Genomic DNA, 16,431 nt, shown 5'->3' with positions numbered 1-16,431 from the left:
CCAGGCTTCTTTATGAGATCCCACCTGAGAAAGAGCCAGAGAAAGTTAACCAGAAATCAGCACTCCTCCATACTGCCTGCTTCAACTTCACTTTAGTTTCTGTCTTGGCTTGCCTCAGTAATAGATTGTGACCTAGAAGTATAAGCCAAATACGCCCTTTCCTCCCCTAAGTGATATTCATTCACGGTGTTATCATAGCAACTGAATATAAACACCCTCTCCCGAGGCTCCCCTATTAAAGGTTTGATCCCCCAACTTGGCTTTATTGGAAGGTGGTGGGCTCTTCAGGACGTGGGGTAGGAAGTCCTTTGGTTACTAAATGAGTATCCTTAGAAAGGATTGGGAAGCCAGGCCCACTGTCTGCTCCTGGCTAGGGAAGTAATTATTTGCTTGCTCCTGATAAGAATTCCCCTGAAAAGCCAGGCTGCATGACTTTGATCACAGCACTTGGGAGACGGAGGCTGGCAAATCGCTGTGATTTCAAGGCCATTCTGGTCTACAGAATGTGTTCCAGAAAGAATTCCCACCTTAATATCATAATATAATACAGCCAAAGGATCCCACACAAACCTAAGCAATGTGACTTCAGTTTCCAATCTTTAGAACTGTGAAACAAAGAGCCCTCCTTTTCTTATAGTCTGCCTCATTTATTTTGCTATAGAAATGAAAAATTCGGGTTGGGGATTTAGCTCAGTGGTAGAGCGATTGCCTAGCAAGCGCAAGGCCCTGGGTTCGGTCCCCAGCTCAAAAAAAAAAAAAAAAAAAAAAATTCACTGATACAGGAGATAGAAGATTCCTCTCTGGAGGGGAAGGGAAGGGAAGTTTAACTCACCTGAGAGTTAAACTCAGGGTAAAGAACAGTTAAGACTGTCAAATCAGACATTGTCCTGAGTGTTCATGACAGACCATGAGCCATGCCGAATGCCATCCTTGTAAGGTCAAGTTTTGATTTTGAGAGGCTTCTAACAGTGTTGAAGAAGAAAGAAAGCTTTAAAGGTAACTTTTACTGTGACTTTACTATCCATTGAGGGGAGGGAAATGTCAAGACCACCTGGGCAGAAGGAAGAGCAGTGGTTCAGGAAAGACTTCTGTGTGCTGAATTCTAAAGGACGTCAGGCATGTGGGGGAATAACATGAGTGGAACAGATAACCAAACAGATTGAGTAGCATGCAGAGACAGGCTGCTGCATGGTGGCTAGAGGAAGAGGGCAAGTTAGAACAGCTGGTGTGCAAGATTCAAGGGTGGAATAGACCAGAAGTGGGTGGCATGCCTGAGCAGAAGGTTTGTAGATGTGAGCCAGGGTCAGGCCACAGTGGCCCTGTTTTCTCCATAAGGAGGTTGAACTTTCCTTCTATGGGAACGAAAGTCATTGACCAATTTCAAACAAAGCAGTGACGAGGTTATAGATCTCCCATCCCAGGAAGTGTTGAGGAAAGATTGGAAGGATTCCACTTGGCAAGGAAAGTGAGGACCTAAAGCCAGGAAACAGCTCTTTGGCCAGACAGAGGAAAGCGAAAGAGAGAGGCTAAGTTGATTCAACTAATAGGGTTTGGCCAGCATCTACATAGAAAGTAAAAACAAATCCCTGGGCTCCCGCCAAGGTAGCACAGTAGGGGAGCAGGCTGTGGGGGGTGATGAAGCCTGAAAGTAGGTGGGAGGAAAGGAACAAGCAGTCAACCTAGCACTACTGGGGTCAGAGGAAAGCCATTAAAAAGACCTCTTAGTGCTGGTAGACAAAGAATGGGAGGAAAGTCCCCTAGGCCATGGGTTTGCAAATAGTGAAGGGGACAAAGGTTCTGGAAGAATGAACCAGAGTCCCCTGAGACAGGGAATTGATGGTTGTGGTCAGAATAGAAAGTTTGAGCTTTTATAATGACAGAGGCGAGCGCTTTCAGCCAACCTGGAACTCTAAGAATTAGTCTCACTTGCACTGATGTAGGTTCGTCTGCCCTGAGCATCTGGGATCTGTCCTATAGGTTCAGCTTACAGACATACAACCAGGTGTAGAGTCAAAAGATTTGGGAAAACATTGCATGTCTGGACATGTAAAGACATTTACCTGGCTGCTATTTTATTATTACAATTACCATTATTATTATTACTATGAATATTATTCGTATTGATGAGGAGGAGAAGGAGGTAACGAGGTCTCCTATATCCCAGGCTGATGTCAGATTCATGGTGTGACTGAAGAGAGCCTTGAATTCCTGATCCTTTTGCCTCTGCCTCTCACATCTGGGATGACACCAGACCTGGCTTTGCCACTATGTGTTCAGCAATAAAGTACAACTATCTACAGGGAGCTTCCGTTCTATTAAGTGTTGGGAATGATGTAGAGAAGACTCAAATGACACGGTAGGATGTTCCTGACGTATATGCAGATGCCGTGTGTTTTCTGTAAGGTTCATGAGTATTCTCAAAGGGTCTTGGGCCCAATCCCATGCAGATGCTGAGAATTGACGAGAGTTTGAGGACTTAATATTATAGGACCCTAAGTGTGTATGTTGAAGTCACTGTGATACAAGAGGGGAAGGGGCTGTTAGCTTTAAGGAAGATCAAGGAGGATAATGAAAGAAAGTGCTGCTGTGGTTTCCGATGTCAGGCACCATCTGCCTGCAAGAGTGTCCCTTCAGATATTGTGGCTTTGCCCTGCCATTCCAGCCCAGCTGGCCCTTCTTTCAGTTCCTGGAATGTTCTGGACTCTGCTTCACCTCAGAGCCCTCACAAATGCAATTTCCTCTTCTGAGAAGTTTTAACACCCTTAGACTTCTACTCTCCCTTCCTCCACAGTGGTCAGATCTCATTCTGAAAAATCACTCCTCCAGGAGACTTTCCCCATATCCTCAGGCCTCAACACTGTGTTTGAGCTCCCCTTAGACTTCCCCAAACTATGTAGTACCTTTTAGTCTTCACTACAACGTCAGTAGTTTCCAATGACTGTTTACTGTCGAGATCAAAGGATAGATAGACCTTGTCTACCCTACCGTGTGTGCACACCCTGACACAGCACAAGTAGGACCTTTTACTTTCTTTGGCCCATAGAACCAGAAGTAGCCTAGTCCAATTGTGTTTTACACACACACACACACACACACACACACACACACAGAGGTTCTAACATACCCCACCCCCACCACTCACCTCCCCATACCCACACATATGAACAATTTGAGGGTGCAGACCATGGTGAAGGCTTGACAATGGAAGTCTGAGTAGGTTGGTCAGAACACATCCATAATCACAAAACAAAGGCTGATGCTCCTGTATTAAGTATTTCGCTGTAAAATTTTAAAATGGTATTATGATAAATAAAACTTAAGTGTTGAAGTTGATTCGAAGATAAATAGTCTATTAACGTGCTTCATTACATCCCCAAATGACTAATTTTCTGAACTAAGACTCTATAGGAGTCAGGTGTGGGGGGACCCATATCTATAATTCTAGGACTCAAGAAGGAGTAAGGTTGCTACCATTTAAGGCCAGCCTGGTCTCTTGTCTGGTGGCTTCTGTGGAATATGGAATCCCAGTTTTCTATTCAGATTATAGTTCTTGTTCTTTATGCAGTCGTTGGTTTCATTTTCCTGCTTTAGTGATTGGTACACTTGGTTTCCCTCACCTGGAAAGCCCTTGGCTCTATAGTTAATCTGCTTGACATTTCCCCTGTCACTCAACACCAAGAGGTTTCTCTGTTCCTCTGAGCTTCTAGCCTGGCCATTTCTTCTCTCACTGTTATTTTATCCTTCAAACTATTTCTCCTCCTTCTTGCTCTTCTTCCTCTCCTCTTTTCCTCCTCCTCCCTCTTCTCCTCCTTCTCTGTTCTCTCTTGTCTCCTCACATCCCCTCACTTCTCTTCCTCTTTCTGTACTGAAACAGACTTTCGAAACACAGCTCAGACTGGCCTCAAACTTGCAATCCTCCTGCCTCTGCTTCCTGGGGGCTGGGATTCTAGGGATGTGCCATCATACCCAGGTCTCATCCATTGAATTCTTACAGCGTATGATAACTACAAAGTTGTCCAAAGGTTATCTTGGATTTCTCAGTGTATGTTCTTGGGAGTAACACATATCCCAAAGTGGATAATTAACTCCCTACCAAGCCTGGAGAAATCAAATATTGAATAGCCTAAATCACTACTATATTCACAACAATGGGCTGCTCAAATTGTCTGAGTACTCAATGTTCAAAACCCAAACACCTTTAGAACGTACACTATATCAAGAATTCCGTTCAGAAATAGTTTTTAAAGAGAATAAATATATTTTGTGAATTCTTATTTATTATTTCCAGTTTCCTATGAGCTCTGCTGAAAAGAATATATTTGGTTTGGACTAGGAAGAAATCCTTCTAAAAGAAAACGAGCAACATTTAACTGTTACAAAGTCTCAGTCCAAACCAGATACAGCCATAGGCTGTTTATGAGGAGCGCTGGACAGAGGGAGGGACTCATTGTATCCTTCTAACAGATTGCCCTGACTCCCTCTAAGAGACTGCTACAAAGCACCACTTAAAAACATTCAAGATGTTTTTTTTTTCTGTGACTCTCACTTAACTAAACAACTATTCCCAATGATTTTCTTGGCTGTATATTATGTATAAATTTAGCAAACTTTGTCTTAAACTATGTTTTGAGACATAGTTCTTCAAAAGTATTTTAAATTATTTAAAAAATAATTTATAAATAAATACCACAATTGATGTAAAAAAATTCCAGGAAATAAGGAGGGGGGAGGGGGGAGGGAGAAGGAGAGGGAGAGGGGAGAGAGAGAGAGAACATTAAAAACAAATCTTTACTTCAAATACCTGTTAGGAGCCACACATGGCAGAATGCATCTGTAATTCCAGCATGGTGGTGGGAGTGGCAGCAGGAGAATTAGGATTGTAAAGCCAGCTTTAGCTGCATGAAACAAAACAACAAAACAAAACCAAAACACAATTACCTCTATTTGTGTGGTTCAGAGATCACTGTCATTCTATTGAGAAACTAGCAACAATTTGAGAACTAGGACCCATCATTCTGGAAGAAGCTATGGAGGGGCACATAGTTAACTAGAAGGACTCCTTGGAGAATTTATAGAATCTGAGATAGTTTTGGTTAGGTCTGAGGGCAGACAATGGATCTTGGTTTAAGCTTGTGTATGCTATTTTTCATGCATATTTAGGACAGTTCATGTATCATTCTTCAGAAGTTTAGATGAGGCATTATAACATTTGAAGTTCAGTTTTCTTCCTGTTACTGAAGAAACGTAGTGTGGGCAATTCTGGAACATCCAGGAATCTGATCTGACTGAAGAGGAAGTTACCAAATATGGCCACACAGTGTCAGATTGATTTTCCCGTGCAAATCACCTGAGGTGAAGAAGTTGGGAATACCCTTATTAAAAATTCCTGTACCAAATTCAACTTTAAAAGATGTGCTCAATTTTTAAAAGGCTGCTGATGGGAAAACACAACAGTCATAGGTGGGGAACCACCCAAAGTTTTGTGTAGACTCATGGGATCCGTGTAATCTCGGGCACTAATTTCAGGAGCTCTGCTTCAAGTGGCATTTCCTTTTGATCCACAATAGGCATCTTTCTGTTTCAGATTGTCTGTGCACAGTCCCCAATGAGGCAAGAATCAGCTCCCACACAGAAGACAGGCATAAATACCCCATCTGCTTCTGAATACGAGTTTACACGAAGATGCGCGATACAAGGCTGAATGTGTACCATTCTGTGTGTAGATAGACCAGAACTGTGCTTGGTGATGGGGTATGCAAGGATAAAACACACTATTTCTATTTTACATGGAATGTGTTGCATATCACAACATTAAAATAACAAAATGTAAAAAGCTTGAGCACCCCTGAAGCCCCACATGCTAACCAGAGATCCCCATGGCTAGACTTTTACTCAGAGAACCTAGAGATCCTGAGATAAACACTTCAGGATAGTGATTGAGGACATGGATGCTCGAACCATATCCTTATGACATCTTGTCCTTGTATCTCGCCACTCTATTTCCCAAGGGTCTTCTTACTCACTTTGAAATGATATCTTCCATAGGATGCCTCACAGATTTTACATATAGTCATAGACTATTTGGCTCCCAGCCCTGAGGCACTTTCCTCAAAATTGTATAGTTGTTTACAACTATGATCTATTGATGCCCAAATCATCACACAGGGGTTGGTTGGTTCTGAAGTCCACTCCTGTTCAGAGGGATTGTTGTCCTCCCTGATATTGTCTGAAATATCAATGCTTACATTATAATGCTTACATTTTAGTTCATCTCTTTCATAGATAACAAAAGTTGTATGGCTATTGACTACATTCTTTGTTTTCCCGACAATAACCCTGAGGGTAGGTAATTTCTAGTCTCCCTTTGCACCCAAGGAAACTGAGGCATTAAGAAATACAGAGTTTTAGATATTACCGAACTGGAGCAGTCATAGCTGTCACAGAGGCAAATCAGGCTCCAAAAGAGAGATTCGTTCATGTTAGCCACCTGTCTGCCACCTGTCACTATTGATGCTAATGTTGCAGAACGGGCTTCCTGCTTCCTGTCTTCTCTGAAAACTTCTTCACCCTTTGATATCACGTCCCTGAACACGCTACACTGGGGTGGTGAGGGAACTCGTGAGCTGGTAAGATTTTCACATTTTACTTTCTACTATTTTTCACTAATAAGGATCGACCCCAGGGTCTCACACGTCAGGTGACACACAGCTCCAGCTCACACAGCCAGGCGATGGTTAACAGTAGACTACACATACAGCCTGTTTTTTTTCTATACTTAAACTAAAACCAAAAGGGGAATACAACTTCATGATACATGAGGATTACAAGAGCTTCAGCTACAGTGTGCACGAAGGGAGTTTTTCTGGCATATTTCCACACTTGGTTATGCACATTTGGTCTACAGAACCTTGACTGGGACTGTGGCAGAGTCGAAGTGATAAACTGGAGATTATAAGACCCACAGACCTGACAACACTTACAATTCCACCAACCTGGCTGTAGACTCCTGTTACTCATGTGTGTATCAGGAACCAGCAGCATCGGCCTCACCTAGGAGCTTAAAGCTAGCCCAAGTCTCAGGTCTTAGCTCAAAATCTGAACCAGAATCCATGCTACGGCAGGCTGCTCATCTGCATGGTAAAGCCTGCATCTGTGGAGAGATCCATCTCAAGGAGGTCGGAGCCTTGGACAACTTAATCTTGAGGGGATATAGATCCAGTAACATCTTCCTTTAGAGACCCCTGGGAGGAATAAAGGTCTTAAGTATATTAGACTTGATGATGTCACCCATATAATTGTAATAAATAGATCCCAGCTGAATGGGAGCTCCTGCAACTGTGACCTACGCTCATGTGAGCCATGCGTGGCATCCTTGACTGGAGGCTCATTTTGGTTCCATGAAAGCTAGAGAAGGTAGTAAGCACTCTCAGAGTGACTGATCCAAAACGAGTTATAACAGAGAGCTGCTAAGGAATGGATGAGGAACTATCCTCTAGATTATTCTCTATCCCCCTAATTTCCCCTACTTGAGCCAACGGCAGGCTCAGCTTCACCCCAGGCTTGGGAATAACTGTGTCCTTAGTCACCTTTCAGATGACTCAGCATCAAGTCATTACCTCTTAAAGAACTACTGTCACCACCTGCCCTATATTCAGAAACTGGGTGACAACCTTATACTTCATGCATTCATTCAATGAACACTCAACTGAGTGTACACTGTGTACTAACCAGGGGACTCCTTTTTTCAAACATCCCAGCAAGGAGCCAGAGAGATATACTGTTCTTAGGAATAAGCCTTCCCTTTGTACTCAAATGGGCTTGTTCTTTTACCCAAGTGTCTACCTTACCACCATCTTATCTGAGAGCAAATCCAGATACATTCTTTCAGAAAGAGGTCATTTGACACCCAACTTAGACCCCCCAATTTTTGCCAAGTCTGGAACTCTGAGTGCCTACGTATTCACATTCCCAGATTCTAGGCCTTTCCCTGTGTTGAGCCGTCAACAGGACAGTGACCTTCAAATGCCTGGCCCACTTTCCCAATATTAGCTCCCAGCCCCGGCTCCTCTGCGAAAAGGCATCGCTCCCTACTTTCTCATGTGTGACAAACCGTCATTCTTTCCTCAGCAGTAAGCAAGCTTGTGTTGTAGGAGAAGAATTCTGCCTTTGTGCATTCGCCCCAATGTAAGGGTGTCTTTGCTTTGTGAGGCGTGCAGAGCTGCACGAAGAATGCTCTTCTCTTAGCAAACCCACTCCCCTTCATCCATGAGCTCCACCTGCCTCTTCCCTTGGGGAATACGTCATTCTTTGGACTTTTTTTTTTTTTTTTTTTTTTTTTTTTTTGCCAATATGTTACTTAGGTTGGATGGGTTATCTGGAAAAAGCTCAATGAAAGTGTCACAAGTTTCTCACAGAGTACAGATGTCTAAGCATGAAAGCCAATATAAGGTGGAGTAACTTTGAGAGTCTCAGGGGCCTTTTTAGATGATGTAGAAATACACATCTTGACCCTTGAAAGCAAATGTAGATGAAAAGACAAGCTTGCCAGGGTTTTTCCATGCCGATATACAAACCAGAAACTGTACGGGCCTCGCCAAAGGTGTCATTTTATTGACAGAAAGGACAAACACGCTCATGTATGGCATAACAATGCTTCTGCGGCAGATAAAGAGGTGCTCCAACATAGTCAAACAGCACTGCAATTTATTTTACAATTGATTTTATTCTTTTATTTTGAGAGTATTTGCATATTTAAAGGGTGCACCCGTGAGGCATGTACCACGCCACAACATAGAGTTCAGAGACAAATCTGTGGATCTGGTTTTCCCCTTCCACTTTTCCATGGGTTCCTAGGCCAGAAATCAAGCTCTCAAGCTTTCACGGTGAACACTTTTACCCCTGTAGCCATTGCTGGCCTTTGGTTTTTAATTTCTTCTAAATACGCTAACTTAAATACTGGTCAGTAGCACAAACTTCAGAGACAACAGAGTCTCCATCATCACATTAGACCTGTGACCTAGTCTGTCGGTTATTTTACCCATAAAATGGAATCATTGAATCTACTTCCGAAGACTAACTATGAGAAAGTGAACCATGAAACTCAGTAACTGAGGACACTCAGCACATGAGATGCATGGATATGGTGCACAGAGCTGAGATAGCCATCCACAATGACTCCCACACAGGCACTTCTCCCCGGGTGCTGACACCTCCCCTATGCCAGGAGGGCAGCCATACCTGTTTCATTCAAATCAACAGGGATACCTATGGAACCTCTACCAAAGATATGGAGGACATCCTTGAGTGTGGCACAAGGAGGAAAGAGTTTCTGCTTCAGTGGTAAAGTCAATTATGAATCACAGCCATGGAAATTTGACATTATTGAAAGACTGATTTAGCTTACTGGATTAGTCACACATATTCCGGGATAGCAGTGTACATTTGTCATACATTGTATAGCTGACTGTATGTTGCATGTGCTAAGACACTGTATGTTATCTTGATTTAATCTTTATAAGCACTCCTTAAGGAAGTGTCTTAGTGTGTGGGGGAGGGTGTTGACTGCTATAATATACACTATGACCAAAAGCAACTTGAAGAGGAAAAAGTTTATTTTGCTTACACTTCTGTGTCATCATACATACTTGGGGAAATCAGGGTAGGAACTCAAAGCAGCAACCTGGAAGCAAGAGCTGAAGCAGAGACTATGAAAAAGTGCTGCTTACTGGCTTGCTTTCCATGGCTTGTCCAGCCTGCTTTCTTATACAACCCAGGGCCAGGAGCCCAGGGATGGCCCCACCCACAATGGGCTGGGCCCTTCCACATCAATCATTCATCAAGAAAATACCGTATAGACTTGCCTATAGGTCAATCTGATGGAGATATTTTCTCAGTTGAAGTTCCTCTTCTCTGGTAACTTTAGCTTGAGTCTACAGACAAACAAACAAATAAACAAACAAGACAGGTAGGCACTATGGTTATCCTCTTTATATTATCCTCCTTATATAGAAAGTTTAAAATAGCACAGAGACACAAAAATAGTTAGAGAGAGAGAGACATAGCTTAGTCTTCAGTAAATAGATTCATAGAGTAAATATGTGTAGTCCCCCTAATCTAATTATACATTTGTATACTCCCTCCAAAACAGACTGACTGATTTTGTTGATGGAAGAGGAACCAAGTAGGTCCTAACATTCATGTAAAAATAAATAAATAAATAGCCAGACATTTTTGGATTGAAAACTAAACTAATGGCTGGAGAGATGAGTCAGAAGTTAAAGGGCTTAGTGTTTAAGCAAAAGGACCAGAGCTCAATTCTCCAGAACCCATTGAGTGAGCGGGGTAGCCCTGCCTGCCTTCAATTCCACCCTAAATGCCCAAGACAAGGGGTGCCAGAAGCAAGTTGGCCTGGCAGACCGTTGAGATCAGTGAGCTCTGAGTTCATTTGAAAGGACCCTGTGTCAGTGAATAAGGTGGATAGATAAGGAAGACTCTAACAGCAGCCTCAGGTTTCCAAACACAGGCACGCATGTGCACATGCACCCACATATATGCAAACATGAATATACACATCACTCGTGTGAGAAAAAAATTGAAAGTCACATTTCATTGGCTCTTATGACATCCCATACCATTCTCACTATAAAAACAACGTATTTGCATAGGAGCAGGTAAAACATCAGCAGAACACACCAGGAAATCCATCAGTGAATTAAAATGCCCAGAGAAACTTAGTACACAATAAATTCATCTGATGTTGACACAGTTATCAATAAATGCTATTGAAACCAACTGGTAGCCACTGGATAGATAAAGTTAGATTTATACCTCGTAGACGAAGAGACAATAAAGGCTAAATTGTTTACATGCGAAAGGTCAGCCTTAAAATGTTAGGAAGAAAATGGTCGGATGAAACTTTTTGAATATGATACAAGCCAGAAGCCACAGAACATTTGTGTAAAGCTCTTCTTGGAAGGCCATCCCATTTGCAAAGGTGAAAGACTAAATTTACATATTCTATAAATATGCTCGTATTTTTGCAATTTATAACTCAGAACAAGAACTAATTTCCCTACACAAAACAATCCATACACTTTAACAAAAAGAGACCAGTGCTCAAGAAAGAATGCACAAAGGCTTGTGGTTAGAGGAAAAACAGGGTTTAAAAAAACGACCCTTTAAGTAAAAAGCATATTCACCCTTCAACTGAAGATTCTCTTGGGGAAGCAGCTTGGACACTCCTGGTCCAAGAGAGGTAGCCACAGTGGATAGTAAATGAGAATCATTTACCAGACTCCTCATTTCCACATGCAAAAGGGGGCTTTTGGCCCTGCCACTTCATGTATAATAATGGTTCTTACAGAGACATTCCTATGTGTGACATCACCACCCACCCCGAGGAGCTGGCTCCCAGAAGACTGGAAGTTAAATGATGCTAGGGATTCATAATGGAATATGGTAGCCATTAGAAAGACAATAAGGTAAATTTCACATTCTGATATATACAGCTCTAAGCCATGTCAAGGAAAAACAAACTGAAGGAAAACATGACCAACCAAATTAGGTAGGCTACGAAAAGAAGCTTCTAGAAATTGAGTGACCCACCTTACAGGACCTTGCGCTGTAGGATGACGGTTAGTAATAGAACTGGACTGTGTCTGAACATAAGCCTGGTTCGAAGAGAATTGTGGGTAAAATAGTAAAAGGTCAGTGAGTGTCATAGCTTTATGACCGTAGGTCACTTTTTTCTGTGGGTGGTTTGTTCAAGGACTAGGGAAATAGTGTAGTGTAGAGGACCTGGCTTGAAGATAATGGTCCATTATACCTTGATAATGAACAATTTAGTTATTTTATTACATTTATTTATTTATTTAAGTGTGTGTGTGTGTGTGTGTGTGTGTGTGTCCCCACATGTGAACACTCACACCATGGAAAGCATGTGGTGGTGAGAGGACCACTTGATGAAATCAAGCCTCTCCTTCCATATTGTCCTAGAACTCAGGTCGTCATCTTTGGTGGAAGGTACTTGCACTGCTGGTCCCAATGAGCAGTTTAGTGACACTTTCCCTTTTACCCCCTATCAGGGACATCTGGGACAAGAGGGATAGATAGGTAAGGTTTCTTTATTTCCCCTTAGGGTCATTTCCAGGGAACTAGTTTCCAGGGAGAAACATAGTATTGAACAGCATAAAACTTTGTTCTGCTCCTTGGAAAGCCTTTTGTACTTACGGCAAATGCTTTTCTAGTCTGAAGGAAAAAGCAGTCAGCATGCTGGAGCATTAACGTCCTGGAAGGGTTTGTAGCAACACCACGGTTCCATCTACAGAAGGAAATGAATGCAGAGTTCTTATCTAATTAAAACAGCTTGGGGAAAAAAAGTGTGCAAAGGGTAATTACACGACCTACCTTGGCATTTGGCCCAGAAAAGCCAGGTTAATGTTTCTTATATGGGGGGCTAAGGGGGGAACTGCCAGGAAACCTCAAATTATAGTAGTTTCTGTCGAGATGTAAAAAAATTTCACCCGAATCCCATGTAGTTGACTCAAATGAATTTTGTGGCCCTTGGCATGTGTCCTAGAAAAGCAATCATTTATTCTTCTGTAAATGTCAATGCTAAGTGAGATGAAGGTTCTGAAGAACTTACACCATCAACGCTAAGCCCTTCCTCTGGCCCCCTATGTCTAGTGTTTACTTAAATCAGTTCAGTTCTTACCAAGAATTGGGATGTATGAGGCAAAGAAGGCAAAGCCCATTTGGAGGGATGGGTGTTGCTAGGGCCAGGAGACGTGTCTTGCTTGGACTTGAGATGACCTGCTTTCGTCTCCAAGGAAGTCAAAGATGCTCACGTAGGTCATAGTTTGGTGACCTCCCTCTCGGTTGTGTTTAAGATTTCACATATTTGGAAAAAACAAAACAAGTAGATATGTAAAGGATTTCTGAAGTCCCTTGTACAGTAAAGGTAAGACTTCTCCCTTTGTAATATGGAAAAAAATATGAATTACCTCTAGCTTTTAATTTGAATAACTATAAACAAACCTTAAGTGGAGAAGAAGCCTTGTCCTGTCAGTAAAATGAAAAGACAATAAGCAACGTTTATTCATTTATTGAGTCTTAGTTTGTGCTGGTCACTGCTCTGAGCACCTCATGTATATGCACTGTGCTTAATCTTCCCAACAAGTCCAGAGCTTTTTCTTCATCTTTCAAATGCAGAGCTGATGTGGAGAAGACAGTAATGTGATCAAGGTTATTTCAAGGTGTCCCGCCTTGAACCCACAGTCTGACCTAACTGCTGTACCACTGCATTCAGTGCTGTCATTCACTGGTAGCAAATCCCATGAGGCAGCCACTGGATAATTCTGGAGTTTGAGTGGCTCTGACCAACTAATAAATCCAACTGTGGCTTTTCCTTTGTGGATGTATGCTTGTACGTATGTTTGTTTGAGCCAGGCTCACATAAAAGCCAGGGTGGCCTTCAAATTGCTGTCCTCAAACTACCAATCCTTTAGCCTCAGACTTGAAAGGGCTGAGATTCCCAGCATGCATCTCCAGAGGTTAAACAGGTAGATCTTCCAGTTTATTAACGAGCAAAATTAAGCCAATTTAGGAAAGAAAAAAGAATCTCTTGGTGAACCTGTTTTTCCCTCACGTCATCTGGGTTAGCTCTGGGAAGGCACCATGAAAGTCCAGCAGAATCAGACTTGGGACCCTAGCTCAGTTATAAAGACAACAGCCATATTTAAAAGTCAGACAGAATAGATTGACCATTTTCAAGTGATTCAAACTACAATACCCATGGCCAAGCTCTTTTCAGTCACCCAGGAAGTACAGTACTTTTCCTGATAGCTCAAAACTTAAAATTTTTAATGATTTCTTTTTTGTTGTTGTTTTTGTTTGCAGTCTCAGATCTCACAGTTGCCCACATTTGAATGTGGGGCACCAAGAACATCTTTTGAATATCAAGGCCAGTTCATGATCCGGGTCCTCTAGAGACTCTAAGAATGGATCACGAACATTTTAAGAATCTAGATATCTCTCCTCAGAAATCCATTTCACAGATGAAATGTAACAAGTTGAGAGGCATTTTTTTTATTTTACATTTTATATTCATGAGTCACTTTTCTCCTCCAAGTATATATAATTCTACTCTAGAAACAAATAAAGCATTTTTTGTTTTCCCAAGAGAGCTGAGCAGCTAAAAACACATCCCTTAGATTTATTTCCAAAAGGAAGATCTCAGCCCCCATCTCATCACTCCAGCTTCCTGTGAGGCATACGATACAGATGGCGACTGCCCAATTTTCTCCTAAGTTTCTAACAAAAACCAGAAGTTAAGAAAAGCCCTAATTCTTAAGAGTTTATGAGATCAGGAAGGGAAATAACCATTTTAGAAATATAAGCAAACTATTAGTAGTTTCCATAGAATTTACTAGTGCGTAAAAGTTGAAATACATTCGTCAAACCTCTAAACATTTCCGTGGGAAAACATCCAACTGGTGTTAGTTTTTCCCCCATAACAAAATTAACTTACAAGGTTTTGCCTCTGCTGCTCTTGGGCCTAGGGCAGGATGATGTTATGGTGTCTAGCAGAAGGAGCCTGCTCACCTCACAGCAGTTGGGAAATGAGAAGAGATCCCTCTTAAAGAGTGAGTTCCTAGTGACGCTAGTTCCTCTTATTGGGCCTTACCTCTGAAAACTTCTTCCCCACCCCCCAGCAGCACTACAGGCTATGGACCATGCCGTCAACCCTTGGGTCTTACCTAACATCTGTCTGAAGCATCTATAACATCTAAGAAGCAGAAACCAGTGTTCAATACGTTTTACGTAGGCTTGGTAAACCTCTGCCTTAACGATATTTGTTGCCTCAAATAATTAGCCAAGGCCATTGCAGGAACACGGGATCCTATTTCAACCTGGACTCTTTCCTTTTTTGATGATTTAAGGTACACTCAGAGACACATAATGGCAGGTTTGGGACCATAATATTTAAAAGCAGTACACATTGTTTTCTGGCATTGTCTTTGTTCTCTATTTTATGTGAAACAATAAATCATTTTAAAGGATTAATCCAGCACTTAGGCTCTGTAAACTGCCTTGAGTGTTTAGTCTCACAAAATCCCATACATGTTGAGTTTTATAACATGCTATTTTTTTCTAATACTCGGCACGAAACTTAGGGTGGGGCTAGCAAAAGGCTTCAACCAACACACGTGCTCTTTAATATTTTACATGTAAGATTTTAGAATTCTGTTAGATGACTGAGGAAGTTTTTAATCATCCATTCATAGCACACTCTCTTATTCTCTCCCCTTCTCCCTCCCTCACTCCTTTTAACGATTCCTAAGATGATGGCTTATTTATAAATCCATGTTAGAAGATCCAAGTGTCAAGGACTGGGAGAGGAAACCATCATTGCTACCAAACCTTGATGCCTAGAATCCACGTGATAGAAGGAGAGGAGAGAACCAACTCCCGAAAGTTGTCCTCTGATCTCCACACAGGGGCTAGTATCATAGGTGTGACATTCCCACATACATAACTACAATAATAAATTAATATAATTTTTACAATTGAAAATAAATCTCCCCCTTTATTCATTCCAGAGGATTTCATTCGTCTAACAAATTCTTATTTATTGAGTACTGTTGCAAGATATTTAATCACGTTGTAATACTGGAAAAGCCTGCTTTTAGTTGTGGTGTGATTCAGCTCTTAGCACACATCTTTCATCCCAAACAATGAGGGTAAAGTTAGTTTGTAGAAGGAAGCAGCCATGTTTAAAAGTGATGTCTAATTGAGTGGCAGACAATGTGACAAATCAGAGAAAGATTTGACAGAATAGGATATGCCCAATTCTCATGAGAAGAGACAGTAAAGGGAAGCTATTTAAGACAGCAGTGGAGAGAGAGAGAGAGAGAGAGAGAGAGAGAGAGGCGCAGAAAGGCAGTTTTACTAGGACAGTTTTATAGAGACAAGTTGAAGAGAGAACAAGCTAGATACAGGTAAAGACAACAAGGAAGAATAAGAAGGTTCCAGAAGATTAGAACATATTGCTAAAGTTAGTATGAGGCCTAGAGAGAAGCCAGATTGAAACAGCTTGGAGAGGAGTTTGAGCCAGCACCGCTGAATTGACAAGTCAGCCAGACTTCAGAAAGAGCAACAAAGTATAAGATTGTTCAGCAGAAGGTCTCAGAGGATGAAAATATTCTAGGTCTAGGTAAGATTGTATAGAGGCTAGCAGCTTCCAGGACTAGGCCTAGGCTAGCAGACGGAGGCAGTAAGCTTCGGAGATGATAATTACATTAGGAGAATAAATGTTACTACTACAGAGTACTTAACATACATAAGACACACTGCTGACTCAAGCCCTGGGATTACCCACAGATGGCCATCAGAGGGAAGGAGGAAGAATGTAGCAACATCAATACTTATCTT

The 16,431-nt window shown here is 41.8% G+C and overlaps 1 long non-coding RNA gene across 2 annotated transcripts in view; it reads right to left on the bottom strand.

The window, feature by feature from the left end:
- The window catches only part of LOC148006851 (uncharacterized), a 22,817-nt gene extending 6,935 nt beyond the window's left edge, over positions 1–15,882 (bottom strand). The window contains exons 1-9 of one of the 2 annotated variants that reach the window (XR_015649049.1): positions 12,713–14,452; positions 12,406–12,573; positions 12,229–12,319; positions 11,605–11,669; positions 9,861–9,929; positions 6,993–7,241; positions 4,802–4,895; positions 3,184–3,279; positions 1–24 (exon numbers count right to left, since the gene is read on the bottom strand). The exon at positions 1–24 is cut by the window's left edge and continues 72 nt beyond it. This is a non-coding gene — a long non-coding RNA (uncharacterized LOC148006851). Of the gene's footprint in view, positions 25–3,183; positions 3,280–4,801; positions 4,896–6,992; positions 7,242–9,860; positions 9,930–11,604; positions 11,670–12,228; positions 12,320–12,405; positions 12,574–12,712 lie in introns of both variants that reach the window. The other variant, XR_015649047.1, reaches the window with a different exon arrangement.
- Between the last annotated feature and the right edge of the window lie 549 nt (positions 15,883–16,431).

Source organism: Rattus norvegicus, chromosome 1, assembly GCF_021556685.1.
Source record: "Rattus norvegicus strain SHRSP/BbbUtx chromosome 1, alternate assembly SHRSP_T2T, whole genome shotgun sequence".
Taxonomy (NCBI): domain Eukaryota; kingdom Metazoa; phylum Chordata; class Mammalia; order Rodentia; family Muridae; genus Rattus; species Rattus norvegicus.
Note: the sequence above shows the minus strand (reverse complement) of the source record. Positions and strands in the feature narration are given on the sequence as shown.